The sequence below is a fragment of the Arachis ipaensis genome, chromosome B9, assembly GCF_059453495.1.
Source record: "Arachis ipaensis isolate K30076 ecotype BB chromosome B9, ASM5945349v1, whole genome shotgun sequence".
Classification (NCBI taxonomy): Eukaryota; Viridiplantae; Streptophyta; class Magnoliopsida; order Fabales; family Fabaceae; genus Arachis; species Arachis ipaensis.
In genome coordinates, this window is record NC_142444.1 from 44,610,802 (window position 1) to 44,637,676 (window position 26,875).

A 26,875-nucleotide genomic window follows, 5' to 3' on the forward strand; every position below is an offset into this window, starting at 1 on the left:
CTTGCTAGGCGTCTGGAGCTTCTGAAGCGAAGTGGTTTCTTTTGGGGTTTCTTTTAATCTTTTGTTATATGTATATATAAATTCTCCTCTTATATATTTGTTTACTTGCTCCTCCTAGAGGTTTATGGAGAACTAGGGTTTTATGTATGTATTTTGGGTTTCGGATTATGTATATAAATATGTAAATATTCTCCGGCCAGCCTTAGCTTCGCAGGCTGAGTTAGGAACTTGTTATTTTGTACTTTTGATCCTCTATTCTTACTTTCTGTTTACTATACTTATGAATCTTAGGTTTCTTCGCATGCAAGTTTTCTATTTACGTGAGCGTTACGACTTTTGTTTTAAACTTTTCTTCACAGGCTCCTCGGTATAAATTCCTTTCAACTAATATTGTTATTATATATATACTTTTACTTCTGGAGGTCGTAATACCTTGCCACCTTAGCTTTATGACTTAAGCATAAGACTCCGGGTGGTAGGATGTTATATTATGGTATCAAAGCAATTCGTTCCCGTAGAGCCTGGAGAATGGACTGACTATGCTTTTAAGCATACTCTGGTTGTGTGTACATGCTATTTAGGATGTCTGATTGACATATATAGCATAAATGTTCATGAGCATTAGCTTTGGAGAATTCGAAGCACTAGACTTTAGATATTAAGACTGATCACCTTAATATCAATTGTTCGATGTGGACATGACCCCAAAGGGCGTCTCATGGGCGCGAGTGAGATGATACGACTGATTTTAGGGTTGCTGTAGTCCGAGCTACTACTAAGAGGATGACACATCCGAACTGAGAACGGTGAAGAAGGCGATAATGGATTAGGTGGTGGAAATGCCTAGGGATTAGGACGCTTACAGCAAGGGCAAAGGTCGATAATATTTAGTTAGAAAGATGGAGAGATTCAGGGAATGTTCTGGTAGAGTAAGTGAACGATTTAGAATCTTAATGGCTTATAATTAGAGTAGCGATGCAGAAGCGCAACAATCTTGGTGGCTCTAGAATTGTATTGATGTGAGGACGGAGTTTTAGATATGAGGTGTCTTGAAGAATCAGTGTAGGATCCAGGAGTAAAAAGTGTGTGTGATTTAGGCTATAACGGATTGAATTAGACTAAGAGATTGGAAAACTGATTAGTGTTCGAGATAGTTGAGAAGGATTTGAGATTAATTTGACTTAGATGGAACTCTTGAAGGTTAAGGAAGTTGCAGTAATTGAGAAAGAGTTAGACGAAAGTAAGAATGAAATAGACGGGTGTAGCTTAGACTTGAAATGGGAATAAGGTGTTAAATTGATTCTGAAAAAAAAACAAAATGAATGGTAAGAGGTCAGTTATATATGTGGGAGCTTATGCGCAGATTTGAGAGCGAATTTTCGAGGGCAAAAATTTTTGTTAGGGGGGTAGGATATAAAACCCGAGAGGTTAGTAATTAATTAGCGAATAAATTAATTATTAATTAAGAAAATTAGAAATATAATTTTTATGATTTAATATGATAGAGAAAATTAAAACAAGAATTTTGACATCAATTTTAAAAGATTTGGCCCAAGATTGGGCCAAAAGAGCCGAACCGGTCGGACTGGACCTGAACCGGGCCCATGGCCCAACATATAAAACCTTAAACACAGCCATCTTCCTTTAAATTTCCATGAAGCTCGCAGAAAGCATGAAGGGAAGAGCGAACTAAGAGCTCAAACCCTAACTCCGAATTCAAACTCAATTATCTTCCAATCTGGAGCTCCGATTGACGAGCCATCAGCAATCACGCGTTCGTCTCAGAATTCTCTACAAAACCCACTAAAAAATTTGGTAAGAAATTTTGTTTTTGTTCCCAGCCTTTCCCTTCTATTCAGATTTCGTTTTTGGGTTAATGGGTATTAAGAATTTTGATGTTTTGATGTATTATGAATTAACTTGAGAAAATTGATGGATTTTGTCTAAATAATCCGTGGATAAGGTAAGAAAACTCTAAACCCTTGTGGTTATCAAATAATGTGAACCCTAGTTATTAATTTGGTGAATTTTATGGAATTAGATTGGGTTTATTTAGGCCGGAGGCCGAGCTGGTTCAATTTGGGCCATAGGCCGTGGTTGGTTGGGTCAGTGGTAAGGGTTAGAGTTGAATGAGATAGTGAGTGGATTTTTATTTGAGAGATTAAGTTAGGATTGAGTTAGAACCTTAAGAACCTTAGATATCTACTCCTGCTTATGGTTTCTGTTGTAGTCCCTTAAGAATTATAATCTGAGTGTCGGTGTTCTAGGATTACCTCTGGCATTCCCAAGACCTTATATCTTATGTGCGTGGCACCTTTACCATGCTGAGAACTCCGGTTCTCATCCCATACTATGTTGTGTTTTTTCAGATGCAGGTCAAGAGGCACCTCACTAGGCGTCTAGAGCTGCTGAAACGAAGTGGTTTCTTTTGGGTTTTTTTAATCTTTTGGTATATGTATATATAAATTCTCCTCTTATATACTTGTTTACTTCCTAGAGGTTTATGGAGAACTAGGGTTTTATGTATGTAATTTGGGTTTCGGATTATGTATATAAGTATGTAAATATTCTCCGGCCAGCCTTAACTTTGCAGGCTGAGTTAGGAGCTTGTTATTTTGTACTTTTGACCCTCTATTCCTACTTTCTGTTTACTATACTTATGAATCTTAGGTTTCTTCACACGCAAGTTTTCCGTTTATGTGAGCGTTTTGACTTTTGTTTTAAACTTTTCTTCACAGGCTCCTCGGTATAAATTCCTTTCAACTAATATTGTTATTATATATACTTTTACTTCTAGAGGTCATAATACCTTGCCACCTTAGTTTTATGACTTAAGCATAAGACTCTGGGTGGTAGGATGTTACATTTCCCATACTCCTTGCTTGATGTCAATTCAAAAAATCCAAATAAATAACCAAACTGTCAAATGACTTACTTTAAATTAAAATAAATATAGATCTTATATACAGAAACATCACCATATGACTAATTATTTTTTTATTATTTTCTTATAAAAATAATATTTTTGTCTAACATAATGCCCCCAAGATTTTTCACTTGAAGTCGTACAGTGATTGAAAGTGAAAAAACCTTGTTTTTTATAATAATAAAAGAAGTATATATAAACATATATTTATTTGTTCTTTTAAATTTATTACTATTATTTTTTATTTTATATATATATATATTTTATTATATATATTTTTTATTGTTTTGTTATATATATATTTTTTCTTTTTAAATATATATAAATAATAAAAAATGTGTATTGACAAGTATCTTATTTTAAAATGTTAACTTAGAATGTGAATAGAAGTACTCGTAGAGTGTTGTACTCTCCCTTTCTTTATTTATGGTTTAATTATTCTATTGGTCCTTATAGTTTTGCGAAATTTTCAATTAGGTCCTTATACTTTTTTTCCTTTTAATTTGGTCCCTGCACGGAATTTTTTTTTCAATTAGGTCCCTCTTGACAGTAATTGGTTTAATTGTATAGGGACCCAACTAAAAAAAATTGGTGCAGGATGTAAGACCCAGAACTTTTAAAAAAGTCTTATCATCATCAAGTCTCAAATTATATAGTTATTTATAGCCTTAATTTCAGAAATTATTATATTAAAGATAATTAAGGCAAGTTTTGATTTATTGGATTTGAGATAAGTTATGATTATTATCCAATTTTATAATTATTGGATTATTTTCTATATTTAAAGTATAAGGTTGATAGTTATGAAATAATAAGGATTTTATATGATTTGGATTAGATAAGAAATATTTTAAATATTACTATTACTATTTTGGAAAAATGAAGACATTAATTATATTATTTCTAATTTTTAGATTAGGGCATTTTATTGAAAACAAATTGCGAAAATGAGGAACAAATAGTATTTTCTATATATAACTAGGGTTGGATTTAATTGAGTTTCAATTACTATGTTATTCCCAATTTTATGCGAAATTACCATAATGCCCCTAACCCTAATTATTTTGAAAAAAGAAATGAAACCCTAAAACCCTACCCGGTAACCCGTTGCTCCCCCATGCCCCAGCAGCCACAACACACGGTTTCTTCCTCTCTTTCCATGAAAAAGGAAGGAGCAGAGGCAGAAAAATGAAATTGAGGGAGGAGGGGAGAGAGAGGAACGCCGTCGCACATCCAAGGGTGGAGATCGAGAGAGAGCAAGCCGTGCCACTGCCACCACGGGTTGCCGTCGCTAATGCCCAGCCGTCTCTGCCTTTTGTCGCGAAACAAGGAGCCCAGAGGAAAGAAAGGGGCGGCACCGCCGTCACAGTTGCCGTCGCCCCTTGCTACTGCCACCTTCGCCGATCATCCTTGCGCAGCGTCACAGGCAGAACCGCGACCTGGAGAGAGCGCGAGCCATAGCCACCGATGGAGAAGGAGGAGCGCGCGCGGAGAGGGTGAAGCCACCGCTGTCGCCGGCACCCCCAGCCCGCGTCGCCGCCGAGCGCGCCGTAACCTCTGCCGCTGCCAATCTGATTTGCTCAGCCGCGGTGCCATTGAGGACAAGACTGTCCAGTCACACCGAACAGGTGAGACAGAGAGATCTGCGGCTGAGCCGGGGTTCAGCCACCATGTCCAGCCGCGCTTGCGTCGCCGGTGCCGCCTTGATCGGAATTACCGCCGTCAAAAAGGGGTTTCAGGCCGCCGCGGGTGTCACTGCCGGAGAAGAGAGCTGCATCTATGTGATTCTGACCGCCATGGATGGTCTTGTGACTTCCGGGATTGCTGCCGGAGCTCCGGGCTGAGCTTCTGCCACTTGAGACCCTGCTGCCGTCGCCGGAAAACTCTGCCGGTAAGGATTTTTGAATTCGGTCTTCATTCGTTTAAGATTCTGGAAGCTTTAACGTCTCTGTATGTGGGTTCCAGGCGCCATTGCCGGAGTCCGGTCGTCGCTACTACTTGAGGTGGCTGCCGGGCTGCTGCGGAACCAGTTCAGAGATTGCCGCTGTTTCGGTTCAGCCGTTCCTTTGGTTCGGTAAGCGTTTCGATCTGAAAGCCCTCTAGTTACTGCTCTATTATACGTTGAGGAGTTGTAGCAATTGTTGTTATGAGAGTTAATCTCAGTTATTATATATTGTGATTAGAGTCGTTGTGGTTGCTGAGAAAACGGTTTGGAGCTGTGGTTTGGTAGCCGGGATTTTGATTGTTGATTTCGGGTTGAGGCGGAAAGGACTCTGTGATGCTTTTGAGTTATGGAATCTGCGTTTTGAGGTAGGGGCACTTTCCGAAAACTATAGTTTATTATTGGAATTATTACATATGGGTACTGATGTGAGATATTGTGTACTTGGTGATTGTATCTGCCTTATGTATCAATTGATTGACTCGAATGACTATGGATGTTGGTTTGGCTAAATTGTCGTGTGGCTTGTGAAATGTAATGTTTGAAGTTGATTCTTTAAATAATTGAAATGATTTTAATCCGTTGAGGATTGGTTTGAATTGAGTCAATTATTTTGATGATGTGAAAGATAGAATACTCTTGAAATCCAGCCTGGGTTGCTTTAATTGCTCTGGTTTTGATAAATGGTTTATTGCTGAACCGATTCTTTAAAGCTTTATAAATGAGTTAAATCGGTTGATATTGAGTTGATTTTTGAAATGGTTTCCTTGAGATATGCCACTGAGGCGACTGTTGGATTTAGCTTGCTTTTGAATTGATTTCTGGTTTTGAACTGTTGAAAAGGAATGAGAAACGGTTTAGTTGGAACCCGAACCGGGTGGCAAAAGTCCAAGTTTTAGGGGAGGTACTGCCGAAATTTCTATAAAATCCGAGTCTTCATCGAATGTTGTTTGGAAAAATGATGAGTTAAAGACTTCTACTATTTTATTTGAATTATCAAGAAAAGGATGATTCATGCTTTTGAAATGAATTATTAAAGAGGAAATTGTGATTTAGTCTTGCTTCTTAAGAAAGGCATTATATCTCTTTTAGGAGAAAGTTATTTAGATGAAACTTATGTTTTAAAGCTATTTGAATGTGAAAAGGGTTTATGCCTTTGAATTTGACTTGGGGGTTTCAATTAAAGAGTTTTAATGATTTTGAAAGGACCTGACTGTCTATTGACAAGTTTCATTTTGAAATGTTTTGAGAAAGGTTTTAAGTACTCCTTGAATTCTAAATTCTTGCAAGACTAAAACAAATCTTGAACAGTTGAAACGTTCTAGAATTTATCATGGGGGTTGAAGTTGGTTTTGCTTAAGTAAAGGAAACGGCTTTGAAAGAAGTAAATGATTTACGTGACTCGATTTGGCTTAGATCCTATTTATTACTCAAATCGGAAAGCCAAGGTTTTAATGATTTAAATGATTTTGGCGAAATGAGTTATGTTATTCTCCCCTAAAGACTTGGGACTCTGCCGAGAAACTTTTGTTATAAAATCCCATTGTTGGATGGGTGATTTTGAATATCTCAAAGAGGCTTTTAACTTGCCATGACTATGGAAGTTTTGGAAAGAGGATGCCGAGAGTGGCATTGTTTTAAAAGGGGAATTTACCTTGAGTAAAAGTGGCTTATGAGCCTGAGATGATTTGAGAAATGAGATCCTTAAAGCCAAGGCTGAAAAGAGTTAAAACTTGATTTCAAAGTGAAATGAATTGAGAAAATGATTTATGGCTTAAATGCCGATTTCATGAATTTGATGATTTTGAATGTGGAAGTGCTGTGTTATTATGAGCCGGAATGGCTATGTATGATTATGAATATTGACTGGTTCTGGATTGAACCGTGAGCCGGAATGGCTGTGTGTGATTATCAATATTGGCTGGTTCTGGACTGAACCGTAAGCCGGATGGCTGAGATGGATGTTGATCCATGGATGAGAATGAATGCATGTATATGCTGAATTATTGATAATTGTGATTTTTGCACTTCCACTAGTGGAGATGAGGGTTTCCCTGGGTAGTAGCAATGGCTAGCCACCATGTGCTCCAGGTTGAGACTCGAAACTCTGTTAACCCAATGTCGTAAGTGTGGCCGGGCACTGTGAAAGGCCCGGATGAGCTCGCCCCCATAAATATTCACCAGTGATGGTGACGGATAAATATTCACCAGTGAGGGTGATGGATATGGATCATGATTATGATCAAGTTTATGATGAGTATAACTCGAGTTAGGGATGCACGACAGAGGGACAGTCCAATGGTTAGCTACCAGGACTTGTCGGGTTGGCTCTATAACCGACAGATGATATCATCAGCCACTAGGGACAAGCATGCATCATATGCATTTGTGTGACATTGGTTGGGTGTGCATATTATACTTGGTTTGCCTATGTGATTAATTGCTAACTGTTCTACTTGTAATAACTATTTGTTTGTGCTTGAACTTCCTATCTGTGTTTGCATCTAGGACTCTGTTGGATGGTGGTGATTGGTTGTTGGTTGGATTGTTTGGGCCTAGGGTCGTGGTTGGAAAGAGATGAACTGATGGTTGATTTCGGTTTTGTGTTTCTAGTTTGGAATAAAATTATGAAAGGCTATTTTGGTTCCGCATAGATAAATCGTTTTGAAAGGCTTTTGAGTTTTTGATAAATGAACGGTTCTTCTTTCCGAAAAGATTTCCGACTTTACTTTCATTGTAAACCGTTGTTTTTGAAAAGAGGCATAAGACGGTTATGAATCACCGGTGCGGTTATCTTCACGTATTCTATTACAGTAATTCCCAAAAACCCTCTACTGAGAACCTTTTCGAGGATGATGTTCTCACCCCCCTACATTTTTCCCCTTTCAGGATATGGGCGTAGAAGTTACGAAGAGTTCTTTTAGTTGTGGTTGAAATGCTCTGTATTGCTTTAGACTATTATTTGTACCCTCGCCTTTATCTTGAGATATTCTGTAAGAGGGATAGGAATTGTATTGGATTATGTTTATAATATTATTTATGTATATATTTGTATATATATACGGATGTACTCTTTATGAGTTTTGTAAGTTGTATGGTATTTATGGATGTATGTTATCGGATGAAAGCATCTTTGGGAGCGGTACTGCGGGTTAAAGTTTCAAACAGGCTCATATTTTAGTATTAAATAATATAAGTGTCGTCGTAATGTCCGAGCTATCAGAGTCGCGCAGCCGGAAGTGTGAGCTTTGGTAGTTAGGGTGTTACAGTATGGTATCAGAGCAGTTCTTCCTGTAGAGCCTGAGGAATGGACTGCCTATGCTTCAGTTGCATGCTCTGAGCATTTGTCATGTATTAGGTCTTGTCGAATGATGAGAATTAGAGCTTTATGCACATGACGATCTATTGATTAACGCCGTTAGTCTTGCATTGCATAATTCTTGGTATTAAGTTTGGCCGGCTTAATACTAGTGAATTATGTATATGAAAGCACTGATGGGTTATCATAGATGAAGTCCGAGTTTTGAATAAAGCGAATCGCGGTTTTGGAAAAGTTGGAAACTATTTCTCGAGGCTATTCAGTTGTGTGTCTTGAATTTTGTTCGAGTCGACCCGTTCTTTTATATCCTAACTTGAAGTTCTTGTTTGCTAGTCCTTTTGAAAAGTAATTTGATGTCTTCACTCTATTCCTCTATCCATATGCATTCTTGTTTGACCTTAAGTGCATAAGCTGGTTTAAGATCCTTGTTGCATCTATCTTCCTCTGTTTGAGTTCTTCTTGATTCAAGTATTCTTTGATATAGCCTTGAACCTGTCTTAATGTGCTGTGACTTTTAACTCCGGATTCTGAGTCCATTCTTTGAGAAATTGTTGATTCAGTTTTTCTCTTACTTGACAGTGATCACAGCCAATTTTGAGATTTTACAAATTGCTGTTGATTAGATATATACTTTTCTATATATGAGACTTTGAAATTATTTATACAGTTTAACAACTATTTCTTTCTAATACCTTGCCTGTACTTTTACTGGTTTATGCAATTGCACTTATTTTAAAAGTAAATTTCGACCTTCTAGTAATTTTACTATAGTTCCAATGGACATCTTTATTTGATTGTGTATTTGGATATTTTTCGAAATACTAGAAAGAAAGGATTTTTCGCTTTTATTCCGGTTGAGTTTCGTTTGATAAGCTTTACTTAACTTATTTTGAATTGAGTTTGGTTTAGCATACTACATAGTTTATGCCATTGTTGTTCTTTTGAAAATGTTGGATTCATAGCTTTCTTCTTATGAACGGACTGGTTCCTTCTTAAGCTTTTCACCTCTATGAATGTCATACGTGATTCTGTTTTTAACTAATCTTTTACATCTTGTGAACATTACCATTGATCTTGGTTTGTCCCCTCTTGTGAATCTCATCCTTATGTGGGTCAGTTTGATTCGTTTCAAGATAGTGCATTGTTTATTCTCCCATTATCTCTACAAGAGTTTTTAGTTAAAGATTTATCATTGAAAAATTACAAATGATTGAGTTGTCTTTTCTATGACTTTTGTATTCTTTTGGATCAATTTAAAACTTGTTTGATATTTCATGTTTAGTGGATCTTGTTTGAACTACTCTAATTTAAGATCCTTTCTTGCAAGGCTTGACTCCTTTTTAGTACATCTTAAACTTCTTGAATGTTCTTCCGAGATGGTAATTTCAAGAACGCTTTTGGAGTCTTGTTTTGAACCTTTTAAAGAAGTCTCGAATTCTCTTTGACGAAATATTAAACGGGATTTATTTTCTGTTGTTTGATTGAGATTAAAACCATTGTCCAATTTTGACGAAATTAATTTAAAGTTGGCATGCGCCATTTTAAATGAAGTTTTGGAAAGCTTCCTTGTTTAGTGGAAACCGATTTGTTTGTAACACACCACTTATTTCCTTACCAGATTGTGTGCAAATTTTTACCTTGGAGTTTCTTTTCTAAAGGAGTTTAATTTTCTCTTTCATCCTTGCTACGAATGTTATACACGCTTGTTTGAATATGAACTTTGAGAATTTTTGAACAAGCCTTTGATTCCTCTCCCGAGTTTTATGAACTGCTTTTGGTTAAGTTGTGCATCTAATTATCTTTCTAAAATATTTGAAGAAATATTTTAGCTCTTAGCCAAGGTTGTGTGCATTTGTTTTTGGAACTCTACAAAATCTACTTCAACATGAAATTGAATTAAAGCAAAGCCATGATTATGCTTTTATTTTTCTCTTGAAGGAGGCTTGTTGCTTAACTTTTCTTTTAAACTGCGAAGTTTTCGATTCTTTTAAGAACAATGTATTCGAAAGTATTTTAATTATGCTCGAGTTCTGTGAGCTTGACTTGGGTTTGAGATATTCTTTTCTGTAAACCTCTTACTTCTTCGACTCAGCTTGAAATTGTTCCGAACTAATGCGCTGATTCTCCTTCCTATTGATCCTATTGAATTTCCTTGATCCAAGGGTTATCTTTGAAGTTGTCAATTGAATTGTGTCTAGAAAACTTCATTGCTTGAGCATCCTTGTTTATCTGGAATTGGATACTCTGTCTCGAATCTATGAGTATGATCCTTGACATTTGCCTCTCCTTTCTAAAGTTTTGTATCCTTCTGAGTAGACTCGAGAATTGTTTTGATATCACGTGCGATCTGTAGATGTAGTAACGCGATGCGTTAGTTCTCTAAGATGTGGTATGTGTATACGGAAGTTGAAGCGGTAGGTGTGCAACGTTAGGAGTTGTGGGTGTTTTGTTCCTTGCGAACGGGTGCAGCTGTCAGGCTTGTGATCAAATTTGGGGTTTGTAAAGTGCTTGATGGAGTTGAAAAGTTGAAACTTTGAGGTTGATATGAGATTAGTGTGCGGAGGTTGAGCACGTCGTTTTGACTCCATCCTGTTTGATAGCCTTTGATGCCTTGCCCTTCTATCACATGATTGACCAATGTTATCTTTTGCATTGAGCCTACCTTGTAACTTTTGCTTTGCAATCACACTCCTACCTTTACATCCTTATGCTTATGACAATCAAAGTATTTGAAAATCGTATATATGATTATATTTTGAGATATTTTTGCTTCTTCCTTAAATGTGTTCAAGGGTGAACTGTTATGGAACTTCTTTCGTTTTGTATCAATTTTCGAGGGCGAAAATTTTTATAAGGTGGGTAGGATGTAAGACCCAGAACTTTTAAAAAAGTCTTATCATGATCAAGTCTCAAATTATATAGTTATTTATAGCCTTAATTTCAGAAATTATTATATTAAAGATAATTAAGGCAAGTTTTGATTTATTGGATTTGAGATAAGTTATGATTATTATCCAATTTTATAATTATTGGATTATTTTCTATATTTAAAGTATAAGGTTGATAGTTATGAAATAATAAGGATTTTATATGATTTGGATTAGATAAGAAATATTTTAAATATTACTATTACTATTTTGGAAAAATGAAGACATTAATTATATTATTTCTAATTTTTAGATTAGGACATTTTATTGAAAACAAATTGCGAAAATGAGGAACAAATAGTATTTTCTATATATAACTAGGGTTGGATTTAATTGAGTTTCAATTACTATGTTATTCCCAATTTTATGCGAAATTACCATAATGCCCCTAACCCTAATTATTTTGAAAAAAGAAATGAAACCCTAAAACCCTACCCGGTAACCCGTTGCTCCCCCATGCCCCAGCAGCAACAACACACGGTTTCTTCCTCTCTTTCCATGAAAAAGGAAGGAGCAGAGGCAGAAAAATGAAATTGAGGGAGGAGGGGAGAGAGAGGAACGCCGTCGCACATCCAAGGGTGGAGATCGAGAGAGAGCAAGCCGTGCCACTGCCACCACGGGTTGCCGTCGCTAACGCCCAACCGTCTTTGCCTTTTGTCGCGAAACAAGGAGCCCAGAGGAAAGAAAGGGGCGACACCGCCGTCGCAGTTGCCGTCGCCCCTTGCTACTGCAACCTTCGCCGATCATCCTTGGGCAGCGTCACAGGCAGAACCGCGACCTGGAGAGAGCGCGAGCCATAGCCACCGATGGAGAAGGAGGAGCGCGTGCGGAGAAGGTGAAGCCACCGCTGTCGCCGACACCCCCAGCCCGCGTCGCCGCCGAGCGCGCCGTAACCTCTGCCGCCGCCAATCTGATTTGCTCTGCCGCCGTGCCATTGAGGAGAAGACCGTCCAGTCACACCGAACAGGTGAGACAGAGAGATCTGCGGCTGAGCCGGGGTTCAGCCACCATGTCCAGCCGCGCTTGCGTCGCCGGTGCCGCCTTGATCGGAATTACCGCCGTCAAAAAGGGGTTTCAGGCCGCCGCGGGTGTCGCTGCCGGAGAAGAGAGCTGCATCTATGTGATTCTGACCGCCAGGGATGGTCTTGTGACTTCCGGGATTGCTGCCGGAGCTCCGGGCTGAGCTTCTGCAATTGAGACCCTGCTGCCGTCGCCGGAAAACTCTGCCGGTAAGGATTTTTGAATTCGGTCTTCATTCGTTTAAGATTCTGGAAGCTTTAACGTTTCTGTATGTGGGTTCCAGGCGCCATTGCCGGAGTTCGGTCGCCGCTACTACTTGAGGTGGCTGCCGGGCTGCTGCGGAACCAGTTCAGAGATTGCCGCTGTTTCGGTTCAGCCGTTCCTTTGGTTCGGTAAGCGTTTCGATCTGAAAGCCCTCTAGTTACTGCTCTATTATACGTTGAGGAGTTGTAGCAATTGTTGTTATGAGAGTTAATCTTGGTTATTATATATTGTGATTAGAGTCGTTGTGGTTGCTGAGAAAACGGTTTGGAGCTGTGGTTTTGGTAGCCGGGATTTTGATTGTTGATTTCGGGTCGAGGCGGAAAGGACTCTGTGATGCGTTTGAGTTATGGAATCTGCGTTTTGAGGTAGGGGCGCTTTCCGAAAACTATAGTTTATTATTGGAATTATTACATATGGGTACTGATGTGAGATATTGTGTACTTGGTGATTGTATCTGCCTTATGTATCAATTGATTGACTCGAATGACTATGGATGTTGGTTTGGCTAAATTGTCGTGTGGCTTGTGAAATGTAATGTTTGAAGTTGATTCTTTAAATAATTGAAATGATTTTAATCCGTTGAGGATTGGTTTGAATTGAGTCAATTATTTTGATGATGTGAAAGATAGAATACTCTTGAAATCCAGCCTGGGTTGCTTTAATTGCTCTGGTTTTGATAAATGGTTTATTGCTGAACCGATTCTTTAAAGCTTTATAAATGAGTTAAATCGGTTGATATTGAGTTGATTTTTGAAATGGTTTCCTTGAGATATGCCACTGAGGCGACTGTTGGATTTAGCTTGCTTTTGAATTGATTTCTGGTTTTGAACTGTTGAAAAGGAATGAGAAACGGTTTAGTTGGAACCCGAACCGGGTGGCAAAAGTCCAAGTTTTAGGGGAGGTGCTGCCGAAATTTCTATAAAATCCGAGTCTTCATCGAATGTTGTTTGGAAAAATGATGAGTTAAAGACTTCTACTATTTTATTTGAATTATCAAGAAAAGGATGATTCATGCTTTTGAAATGAATTATTAAAGAGGAAATTGTGATTTAGTCTTGCTTCTTAAGAAAGGCATTATATCTCTTTTAGGAGAAAGTTATTTAGATGAAACTTATGTTTTAAAGCTATTTGAATGTGAAAAGGGTTTATGCCTTTGAATTTGACTTGGGGGTTTCAATTAAAGAGTTTTAATGATTTTGAAAGGACCTGACTGTCTATTGACAAGTTTCATTTTGAAATGTTTTGAGAAAGGTTTTAAGTACTCCTTGAATTCTAAATTCTTGCAAGACTAAAACAAATCTTGAACAGTTGAAACGTTCTAGAATTTATCATGGGGGTTGAAGTTGGTTTTGCTTAAGTAAAGGAAACGGCTTTGAAAGAAGTAAATGATTTACGTGACTCGATTTGGCTTAGATCCTATTTATTACTCAAATCGGAAAGCCAAGGTTTTAATGATTTAAATGATTTTGGCGAAATGAGTTATGTTATTCTCCCCTAAAGACTTGGGACTCTGCCGAGAAACTTTTGTTATAAAATCCCATTGTTGGATGGGTGATTTTGAATATCTCAAAGAGGCTTTTAACTTGCCATGACTATGGAAGTTTTGGAAAGAGGATGCCGAGAGTGGCATTGTTTTAAAAGGGGAATTTACCTTGAGTAAAAGTGGCTTATGAGCCTGAGATGATTTGAGAAATGAGATCCTTAAAGCCAAGGCTGAAAAGAGTTAAAACTTGATTTCAAAGTGAAATGAATTGAGAAAATGATTTATGGCTTAAATGCCGATTTCATGAATTTGATGATTTTGAATGTGGAAGTGCTGTGTTATTATGAGCCGGAATGGCTATGTATGATTATGAATATTGACTGGTTCTGGATTGAACCGTGAGCCGGAATGGCTGTGTGTGATTATCAATATTGGCTGGTTCTGGACTGAACCGTAAGCCGGATGGCTGAGATGGATGTTGATCCATGGATGAGAATGAATGCATGTATATGATGAATTATTGATAATTGTGATTTTTGCACTTCCACTATTGGAGATGAGGGTTTCCCTGGGTAGTAGCAATGGCTAGCCACCATGTGCTCCAGGTTGAGACTCGAAACTCTGTTAACCCAATGTCGTAAGTGTGGCCGGGCACTGTGAAAGGCCTGGATGAGCTCGCCCCCATAAATATTCACCAGTGATGGTGATGGATAAATATTCACCAGTGAGGGTGATGGATATGGATCATGATTATGATCAAGTTTATGATGAGTATAACTCGAGTTGGGGATGCACGACAGAGGGACAGTCCAATGGTTAGCTACCAGGACTTGTCGGGTTGGCTCTATAACCGACAGATGATATCATCAGCCACTAGGGACAGGCATGCATCATATGCATTTGTGTGACATTGGTTGGGTGTGCATATTATACTTGGTTTGCCTATGTGATTAATTGCTAACTGTTCTACTTGTAATAACTATTTGTTTGTGCTTGAACTTCCTATCTGTGTTTGCATCTGGGACTCTGTTGGATGGTGGTGATTGGTTGTTGGTTGGATTGTTTGGGCCTAGGGCCGTGGTTGGAAAGAGATGAACTGATGGTTGATTTCGGTTTTGTGTTTCTGGTTTGGAATAAAATTATGAAAGGCTATTTTGGTTCCGCATAGATAAATCGTTTTGAAAGGCTTTTGAGTTTTTGATAAATGAACGGTTCTTCTTTCTGAAAAGATTTCCGACTTTACTTTCATTGTAAACCGTTGTTTTTGAAAAGAGGCATAAGACGGTTATGAATCACTGGTGCGGTTATCTTCACGTATCCTATTACAGTAATTCCCAAAAACCCTCTACTGAGAACCCTTTTGAGGATGATGTTCTCACCCCCCTACATTTTTTCCCTTTCAGGATATGGGCGCAGAAGTTATGAAGAGTTCTTTTAGTTGTGGTTGAAATGCTCTGTATTGCTTTAGACTATTATTTGTACCCTCGCCTTTATCTTGAGATATTCTGTAAGAGGGATAGGAATTGTATTGGATTATGTTTGTAATATTATTTATATATATATTTGTATATATATACGGATGTACTCTTTATGAGTTTTGTAAGTTGTATGGTATTTATGGATGTATGTTATCGGACGAAAGCATCTTTGGGAGCGGTATTGCGGGTTAAAGTTTCAAACAGGCTCATATTTTAGTATTAAATAATATAAGTGTCGTCGTAATGTCCGAGCTATCAGAGTCGCGCAGCCGGAAGTGTGAGCTTTGGTAGTTAGGGTGTTACACAGGAACCCAAATAAAAAGAAAAAAAGTATAGGGACCCAATTAAAAAAAATTGGTGCAAAGACTCAATTAAATGGAAAAAAAGTATCAGGATCTAATTAAAATTTTTGCAAAACTATTGGGATCAATAGAGTAATTAAACCGTTATTTATTTATCTATTTATTTATTTTTATTTTGACTAAACAAAAATAAAACAGCCTAGTATCCTATCGTCTTGTAATACTTGTGAGAGAGAGAATGCATTCGTGTTTGAACATCCAGAAACTTCTTCTTTAACTCTGTGTCTCCCATTCTTTCAAATTTCATTTACTATGGTGGGCTTCTTCCATTCACAAGGGTTCAACTATACCTAGCTCTTCTGATATTTCAGGTAAAATTTAATTGCTAGCTCCATTTTATCTTTCTCTTTCCCATTGTTGATTTAGAGGAACTCTAACCCCTAAAAAATGGTGTGAATAATACCTCTTGTGTTATCTGAGTACTAGAATCTTACTCTAAAGAGCATTCTCCTTCTTTTTTTATATTCTTTTACTCAAATTAAGATTTGACTGTTGAACTCTTATTCTTCAATTCTACTATGTTGCTGTTTTTCTTTTTTTAAACTATGATCTTGTTCAGTATGTTCTTTGTTCTTCAAGTTACATGCATGCTCCACTGTATTAAATTTTATGAACCAAAAATCACAGATTACTTTCTTGGGACATGTTCATGTGTGTTGAAATTCAAATGCTCTTTCTCTTAGTCCTTTTGAATTGGAAAAATGGTAGGATGTTCTAATGTCTAAAGAGGCATCTCTTCTTTTTGGTCCTATTTTAAATTTGTGATAAAATTCCAAATACATAGGCTACTAATATATATATACTTCTTTTTGGTCCTATTTTGAATTTGTGAAAAATTCCAAATACATACATACATATATATATATATATATATATATATATATATATATATATATATATATTGACAAGTAGTATTAAGTCCTGTTCCATGTTAAATCCTTGCTTACTGCTTAAACCAAATTAAATCCATGTAAGCTCAACTTTTATTCATTTTTTATGCATTACTTTCTACCTTTACAGCTTGTTTGTTGATTGTTGACAATCCTGGGATCTAATATTTGGATTCTTCAATCTGTGTTCTTATGGCAACCTCAAACCACAATCTGTCAACAAGTTTTTATTCTTCATCTAAAGTGGTCATTTGTGATAAGCCTGTTGTCAAAAATGAGAAAGATTTATCTCCTGAACCAGAAGCCTCAAAATAAAAAATATGGGAATCTCAGGTGCTACTTTCTTTCACCATTGATGGTATAGACTCAGCTTTCATTGGCCCTATCATCTCTCCAAAGTCGCAAACAATATCAAAAATTCTTTTCTTGGTCACTCTCAAAGAAAATCCGTTGATTTTCAAGACTCCATTCCTATTGGATACTTCGACTCCAACAATAGGCTATTCAGAAATTCCCAAAGACCAACATCGAAGGTTACCGTACTTAGTTAGATAGAGTTGAAACTGAGAAGATGATCATGTGAAAAGAGATTGGAATATATGATCTAATTTAATTTAGTAAAAACTCTTACACTGATAATTTAGGACTAATGAGAGGTGCATTGTACTTTTGAGATGAGACTTCTCATACTTTTCACACCCCATATGGCATGATTACTCCAACTCTTCTAGATGAAGCTGCTATAAGTGGCTTACCTCCCTTGGGAGAGAAAATTCTAACTACTACCAAGTTGACCACAAGAGTTGAGTATGTCATTGGCCATTATGTTAGCCGAAGGTAGGAAGTTGTGTTTAGCCAAATTGTTTCTGACTCGACTATATCTCACTCTAGATTGGATCACAGACCGTATGAGGGAGAAAAAAAGAATCACTAATGTTGACGGTCCCGTTTGGTTTTTTCAATTATGGCTGTTTGTCATTTTTTAGTCTGAGCTACAACCACGTTTGACCTAAAAATGTCCTATAGATTCTGAGATTGCAGGACACCATCTGCTCAACTTAGTTTTTCCTGACAAGTTGATGGCTTCACATGATCAAATGAAACACTTCTTCTGTGCTTTCTATTACTTGCCAGAGAAAGACGACAACATCAATTTAACTCCTTTTGCTAATTGTCAAACTGGTCCGAAATGGTTGACGCGATCTCTTACCCCAGCTAAGATTTCACAAAAGGAAATTATCATTATTTGGTCACAATTCTTGACTTCCCAACTACTTTTTACTAAATTTCCAGGTGAAGATGACTTAAGAACCGCAGTCTACATGCCAAATGCCGTTTATAGACAATTTGGGTTAGCTCAAGCCATTCTGTCTCCTTACCATCTTCAAGAGTCTCAATCTTTGCATATCAAAGCCACTTCACTAGAAGATCTGTTGAACTTTCAGAAGGACAATACTTCACGGAGAAATAAATTCCACCTATTTTCTTTTCAACCTTGTCTGTTGACCACATATTCATTCTTTTCTTGGTGGAAAATCTATTACTCTTCCATTAAAGTCACTTTTACTTGCTGTCAAAGGATAACCACTGCTCTTGTAATTCAACAAGTGACGAGAGCATCAATCATTAAAAAAGGTAATTACAACTAAATTATCTACTCATTTGAATTCAAAAAATTATGCTCTTCTCTGTGTTGTTGTTATTAATATTATTTCCTTCATGCATAATGCATTCTAAGAATATCACAATGGCACCTATTTTAATTATTTTATTATTATTATTATATTTTTTTCTGTTACAGAGGAAAAAACTACCTCACTTGCTTCTAATCCTCCTTTGAGAAAGACTTCTGGTAGACTTATAAGAAAAAAAACTCAATTTTAATTACTCAAGCCGCTAGGTAAAAAAGAAAACTTTAACCAATTACAGTGTCAATATCTTCAAATAGTGATGATAAGGATGACACATCAAATACATTAGATGGCAACATTGACGGACCAGTAGTCTCTCAGAATAATGAAGAGAAAAACGAGAGCAACTCATTTAGTGATAAATAGTGAGTAACTCCTCTTCAGAAGATAATGATATCGATGCCCTTAGCCTCAGTGGTCAACTTGTTTCTCAGGTATTTTCATATATTCTCACATCCTCCATATTAAAGTTAACATTAGCTTGAAGAACTTAAATGACGATGATGTCTCTCATGCTGATTTTTAATCTCATTAATTACCTTCATCCTCATTTCACTTCTTGCTTTAGGTCACCACGGCTCCTAACCACTTTACTGATTGTGCCTAACATTGAATATCTGATGGCTTCCACATCTGATAAGCCTACACCTTATCCCAAAGCTAATAAGGTATGATATGTCATTTAACCTAATTATTAGTATCTCTTCCTTATATCCCTTTTTTTATGTTGACACCTTCTTTTGCATTTTTGTTTAGATTCAAAATTCTAAAATCCCCCTGGATGAACAGTCAGAAAAATAAATGTCAATCATTTCCATTCATGCTCATACTCCTAATGTGGTGAATGATTTGTTGTCTGACTTAGAAAATTTGAATGAAGCATATGCATGTAGTATGGATACACAGAAGGCCATAGATGAATCTTGCTCTACCATTCAAAGTCACATTCCAATAGAATAGGTCCATGTTACACCTCCCACATCCAAGACTGTTGACAAATCCATCCTGCTTCCATTGGCCCAACAACTCGGTGCCATTCTATCCAAACCTCTTTTGACACTTGCCACCGATCCGAACTTTAAGGCTCAGCTTTCTAATATTCTTCAGACCTTTTCAATTACACCACATCCTGAGACTATTGATCCTTTGTTAGCTCGCTTGCGAAAGGTTTATGAGGATCTTTACGTCAAATTTTCAGACTCTCAAGTAGCTATCTCATCATATCAACAATCAACTGAAGCTTTTTCTAAGTTGAAACAAGACACCTCATCTTTTGAGATTGCTAAAACTATCTTAGCTGCCCATATTGCAAAAGCTAAAGATCGGGCTCATGAGTTATCTGAGGAGATTCAAAACTTGGAACAACAGCTGACTGTCAAGAGAGAGATAAAAAATAGGCTGGATGCTGCTTCGATAAAGAATGAAGATCAATTTGCCAAAGCAAGCAGCATGCTTGATAGTAGCAATGCATCCTTACAGTCCCTTGAAAAGAAGATGCTTTCCTCACATAAAGCTGCAAAAGAAGTTAGGAACTTCCAAACCACTCTCCAAATTAAAGTTACCCATTTGAAAGAGATCTTTAAAGCTTAGTCTTGTATTTCTTATGTGAAATTCTTTCTTTTTTAAGATGTCCCTGCAATCTTCACTTTTTTGAACTTTTAGAATTTTTTTTATTATTTTCTTTTGTATGCACCCTATCTTTATTTTGTAGACTGGTTGACACTTGCTATCTTTGGAAAGTTATTACATTACTTCATACTAAGCCAATTATTGATATCATAGTGACTTCTTTTGTATTTCATTTAAGATAACCTCCATATTTGTCTATATCAGGTTGCACTGGTGCATGCCATCTTGTATGCATTTGGCTCAAATACTGTCAAAGTAAATCAAATGTACATTTGTTGACATTCTTCTAGGTGCACACAGGTTTATTCAGTAAACCTTTCATTTTTATATGTTGGCATGTGTTGGACTATACTCAGAAAGTGATAATTTTTTTTTTTCTGTATTGACTCTTATTTTAGATTAATGCCTTGGACACATATTTGCCTTATAAACTTAATGCTTTACACTATCAATGGAACTTGCAATTCATATGAATCACATGGATATGTCAGCTTTTACCAACTAAATTGCAAATATTAGTTAGCTCTTTATTTTAGATATTGACACTTCAATCGGACATTTTCGTTTCCTTAAACATGTGGAATGTTTATCTCATGAATGCCTAGCCTATATACTTTCAAATACTTGCCATTTATTGAAGGAATTCTTCTTCCTGATCCAACTTCAACAATCTTATAGGCATTTTCAAAATAAACCTTGTCAACCACATAAGGTCCTTCCCAAGTTGGAGACCACTTACCATAAGTTTTTTACTTCTTTTCTATAGGCAAAATTGTTTTCCACACTAAATCTCCAACTGAGAATGTCTTTACTTTAACACGGCAGTTGTGTGATTTTGACATAATCTCTTGTTATTGAATCACCCGCTCTAAAGCTCTCAACCTTTCGTCATCTAGTTGCTCATCGTACAAAGAATTCCAATAATCTACTACTGGTATCTCATCTTGTCTAACCACCCTTATACTTTGCAAATTGATATCAATTGGCAACACCGCATCATGACCGTAAACTAGCTTATACGAGGTAGTTCCAGTAGAACCTCTTAGAGAGTTTCGGTAAGCCCAAAGAACTTGACTGAGAGTTTGGTGCCAATTTCTTGGTTGCCTTCCAATGTATTTTTTAATTAATACAATCAAAATTTTATTCGCTGTCTCCACTTGTCCATTTATTTGGGCATAATAAGGTGTAGAAGAAAGTATATTTATATCCCTAGACTTGACATATTCCATGACTTTTTTTCAATAAACATGGTTCTTTGATCAGTGGTAATAGATTGAGAAATTCCAAACCTATGCACAATATGCTTCTTAATGAAATCAATTATTTTATTGTAAGTCACTTCCCTTAAAGGGATAGTCTCTACCCATTTAGAAAAATAATCAATACCAACCAAAATGAACTTATGACCTTTAGAAGAAGGTGGGTGAATCTGCCCAATCAGATCTAAAGCCTAACCTCTAAACGGCCATGGTTTAATTATAACATGCAACTCTGATGCTAGAATATGTTGGAGACTTCCATGTTTTTGGCATTTTTCACAAGACCTAGCATAATTTATATAATCTCTTTGAATAGTTGGCCAATACAATCTTCTCCTATTTATCACCTATTTCATTTTTTTCCCTGACTGATGGGCACCACAAATTCTCTCGTGCACTTTGGCAAGAGCTAAATACGCTTCTTTTTCTCCCAAACATGTCAAGAGATTTCTGTCAACAAATTTCTTAAACAACTCATTATTCATTAGAACATAACTTTGAGCCCTATATTTAAGTTTTCTATCGACACTAAGACTTGGATTTTCTAAATATTTCACAATTGGTACTCTCCAATCTTCTGGGTATAGTTTTTCTAATAATAACACTTCTCTTTCTCTCAAAGACATAAATATTTCCTTTATCCTTACCAATTTTTCTAGTGTTGAGGACTTGATCTTATATCTTGAAGCAATTTGAGCTAATTCATTTGCTTTTTGAGTTAACTCCCTTGGAACATGCCTTACAATTATATTGTCAAACTCGCTCAACAATTTTGTAGCCACATTAAAATACTTTCTTAAATTTTTACTAACACACCTATACTCAAGTGATACTTAACGGATTACAAGCTGTGAGTCTCCAAAAATTTCTATATTTTTTACTCATCTTTCTAATAATGATTCCAGTCCCATTGTTAACGCTTCATATTGGGCCTCATTGTTGGAATATGAATAATTCAATTCAAAGAGGAATTTACTTGGCTTGCCACTTGGAGAAATAATTAAAATACCTATACCAATACCACCCTTATGACATGAACCGTCAAATATAATTTCCAAGGCACCAAACTAACAAAACCTAGTAAATCTCATCAATGTCAATACAAGGATGGTCAACCAGAAAATCAGCTAGAACCTGACCCTTAACAGCTCTTGCAGGAACAAAATGTAAAGAAAATTTCGTTAAGGCCAACATCTATTTTCCTAGTCTATCATGCAATATTGGAGAAGACAACATATATTTAAGAACATCAAACTTAGAAATTACATAAACATTCCTAGGAATTAAATAATATTTAAGTTTTAAACAAGAAAAATATAAAGCTAAACAAAGTTTCTCAATTGGAGAATAATGGCTCTCAACTTCATTTAGCACATGACTTAGGTAATAAATTATTCTTTAGTTGCCATCCTCATCTTCTTGACCATCATTCCACCAATTATTACTTCAGAAGCTGACACGTAAAGTTTCAAAGGTGCTCTGTGCCTTGGAGGTGTTATAATAGGAGGATTAGTCAAGACTGCTTGATGTTGTCAAAAGCTTCTTGATGCTCTGCTTTCCACTGGAACTCTTCCTCTTTTTTCAACTTGATCAGAGGCGCAAAAACCTTAGTTTTTCCTGACAGATTGGAAATGAACCTTCTGAGGTAATTGAACTTCCCTAAAAATGCTTGCAGTTATTTTTTGTTAACTGGAGGAAGAGTCTCTAAGATAGCTTTTGTCTTGTTTTTGTCAACTTCAATCCCTTTTTTCTGCACCAAAAAACCAAGAAAATTCTCTGCACTCACACCAAAAGCACATTTTAAGAGATTTATTTTTAATTTATACTTTCTCATTTTTTCAAATACTTTTTTTAAATTTTCTTTTAGCATTTGATTTGACAACCATATCGTCAACATAAATTTCTATAAAATTTCCAATAAGTCATGAAAAATTTTATTCATTGCCCTTTGATAAGTTACACTAGCATTTTTGAGCCCAAATGACATCATAATCCATTCAAAAGTTCCTAAAGCACCTAGACACCTAAATGCAGTTTTTGACACATCTTTCTCAGCGATGTATATTTGATTATAACCTGAATATCCATCCATAAAACTTAAAATTTCATGACCAGTAGTAGAATCTATCAACATATCAGCTATAGGCATTGGACATTCATCTTTTGGTGTTGTAGAATTTAATCTCTAAAATAAATGCAAACCCTTAATTTTTCATTCTTTTTCATGACAGGAACAACATTAAAAATCCAGTTGACATACCTTGCTGTTCTTATAAACTTAGCTTTAAGAAGTCTTTCAATCTCCTCTTTAATCTTCTCCACGACTTTAGGAGCAAATCTCCTTAGTGGCTTCTTGACAGGTTTGGCATTGGCTTTCAGTGGCAATTGATGCTCTACTAATTCATGATTCAAACCTGGCATCTCTTCATAATCCCATGCAAAACAGTCACAATATTCCTTTAACATCTCCACCATTTCTTTTTTGAAATCATGAAGCAACATCTTGCTTACATATGTTGGTCTAGGATGATCACCGTTGCCAATGTCTACCTCTGCCAAAGGATCCTGCACCTCTACCTTTTTCACAGTGTTAGTATTTTTTTTAAAACCTAAAGGACTATCATCATATATACAATTATAAGGTACACTGTCAATGCACCCTTCTCTGTCTGCCATATAAGCTGACAGCCGAGCCAGTTGGCTCGTCAAACTTATCATCTAAGTCTCTCTTGAGGCCGTATCCGGCCCAACCTTAGGGACTAAAATAAAACCATTCATATCTATTTTGCACATCTCAATATTTTCAGGATTAAATGCCTTGGTGTTAATTGTCAGCGGCTTGACTCTAGGATTATACATCCTGAACTCCACATGCATTTCATCAGTAAGAACTTCTTCCACTCCTCCATCTTCATTCCAAAAAATCAACTTTTGATGTAGAATGGATAGAATAGTACCCATTCCATGAATCCAATCACGTCCCGAAAGCAAGTTAAAACCAACCTTAGAAGGAACAACAACAAACAGAGTTGGTCTATTGACAGAACCAACCTCAATTGATAGCAGAACCACACCTCTAATAGAAAAAGTCCTTCCATTAAAAGTTGTCACTCCAATGCTACTTTTGATCAAACCCTTTTCAGTCTTTCCAAGCCTTCTCATCATTCTTTCAGGTATGAGATTGACAGCAACTCCCCGGTCAACCAAAATCTTATTGACTATCCTTCCATCAACACGAGCCTTGATATGTAATGGACATAAATTCTCCTTGTCATTTTCAGTAGGTTTCTCAAACAATCCTCCACCACACATATTGTCATCTAGCAATAAGCATTCGCTTCCAAGAAAGACATCATAACAATCATCTTCTAATGATTCCACTTTCCAAACTTGACTATACTCCCTAGGCAGTATTGACACCATAGCTATAGTAGTTTAATACCAAATATCGCTTCTAAACTGTCATAAAAATCAGTGTCAAAATTGTCAGTAATTAAATCTTCATCTTTTTTTCCCTTGTTTTCAATCATTATCTTCTTTCCAACCAGATTCTTTTTTATATTTTTATTGCATTTAGGGTGAGTAGAAGAATTTTCTATTTCTGCAAATTTGGCCATGGTTGGCAAAGGAGAAAAATCGGCACCATTCCTCTTGTATGGATTTAAAGGAACATATTCAGGTATATTCTCTTTTTACTCAAAAGCTGTAAAAGAAGAATACTTTGGAATATTTTGACAATTCGGCCAAGGAGAATAACTAGGAACTTGCTGTATGTTAGGATTATAACAAGAATAAATTGGCTTTAAGGGAATAGGTATATTTTTATTTGGAATATATACACTACCTCCATCTTGTACATGATTCATGGTCCATAACTGAGATTTGTAGTACCTGGGCTTAAAGGATTTAGGCCTCACCCACTTGTTTTTTCTCTTGAAAAAGCAGTAGGTTGATTCTGCACATTTTTCACATTTTGGACCTTTTTATTGTTTGAAATTTTGGTGGGAGGAACTCTTGTCTTTTGAGAAAATCCATCAAGTTTTCCATCAATCATGACTACAGTCTTCATCTTCTGGTTGACGGGTTGTAGTCTAGCATTGTTGACACACTTGTTCAAAGAATTCTGACCACCCAACTTTTATTTTTCCTCAGCTATCTTTCGTTTTAGCTCATTAGTTTCATTTTCTTTTTTAGCAATCTTCTTTTTCAACTCAGCCTTTTCTTTCTCTTCAACTTTGTACTTCTCCAACTCTTTTGCAGCTTCCTTGTCAAAAACAGTATTGCATTTTGGGCACATAGCGATGGTGCTGTCAGATTTTTAATTCTCAGCAAAAAATCTAACAAATCCTGACCAGGACAAGGATAAACTGGCTTCTTATCTCGCTCAAAAACCCTCAGGTCTTTATTTTCATCTTGAGCACTAGTCATTGTAGTGTCAATTTCTACCATGTTGACTGACAAATTGAATGGCTCAACATAATTTGAATCAGCAGCAAATGGTTCAGTGTCCACCTTCATAGTAGTTTTATCCTCAAACTTCAACCTTCCCTTCTCAATGGCTTTTTGTATCAAATCCCTGAAATGGACACAATTATTAGTGGTGTGTGAAAATACCTGATGAAAATTACAAAATTTTTTATTCTTTATTTCATCAGCTGAAGGCATCTTTTTTTTCTTCCGGTAAAATAAGCTGCTTATCTTTTAATAAAACTTCAAATATTTGATCTGCCTTAGAAATATCAAAAGAATAAGTCTTATTTTCAACTTTGAAATATGAAGAAAATTTTTCTTTTCCTTTAACAGGCTTCAAAGATTTGCATACATAAGGAGGACCCCGACGTAATTCAGCAATATAAACTTCTTTCTCATCTGAATCACTACTATCAGAAAAACAATCAACATATGCAACCTTTTTAGAACCTTTTCTGAAATTTTTTTTTCTTTCTTAATTTGCTCTATTTGTCTTACTCTCTCAGCTAACTAGGAAAGGTCTAAAGTATGTTGAATAACAAGTTTTTTCCTAGCTCCAAATTCTAGTCCATTAGTAGCCATTTGGACAACTTCGGTTTCTGGGATCGGAGTAAAACATTTATTTCTCATGTTTCTAAACCATGCTAAATAAGTGTCAATGGATTCTCCCTCTGCACGTCTGACAGAGAATAAATCTATAAGGTTAACTTTCAATTCACCTCGGAAAAATTGATCATGAAAATTTCTTTCTAATTGAGCCAAAGAATAAATAGAATTTGGTCTCAAATTAGAAAACCACGTAAATGCATTTTTTGTTAAAGAAGAAGGAAAATATCTCATCTTGAGATATTTATTAGAAGCTGCTTTCCCAATTTCAATAGTATATTGAGCAATATGCTCAACTGTAGACTCATTTTCTTCTCCAGAAAATTTTATAAGGGATTTTGGAAATTTTCAACCCTTTAGAAGCTCTGCTTGTTGGACACATTTGGGAAAAGCAAACACAAAATATGGCCTATTTAAGCAATTGACATTAAATTTCAAACAGTTTAAAACTTGTTCGACATTCCTAGCTAGATTATAATGCCCCTTAAGTTGTTTTGCCTAAGTCTTTCCAACATATCATCAGCATTTTGACCATGTCTAGGCATATGAACGTCACAATTAAGAATTGCTCCACCATTCTGGTTGACATTATCAAGTCCTAAATCATGG

At 36.3% G+C, this 26,875-nt stretch overlaps 1 protein-coding gene and 1 pseudogene across 1 annotated transcript in view; both read left to right on the top strand.

Annotated features, from left to right (window-relative positions):
- The first annotated feature begins 4,114 nt into the window (after positions 1-4,114).
- LOC148544504 (uncharacterized) lies at positions 4,115-4,928 on the top strand (annotated as a pseudogene).
- LOC148544505 (uncharacterized) overlaps positions 4,891-26,875 on the top strand; it is an 87,176-nt gene continuing 65,191 nt past the window's right edge. Inside the window, exons 1-2 of the mRNA XM_088498945.1 lie at positions 4,891-5,000; positions 5,110-5,236. The gene's annotated coding sequence lies outside the window, so the exon portion shown is untranslated. The remainder of the gene's footprint in view (positions 5,001-5,109; positions 5,237-26,875) is intronic.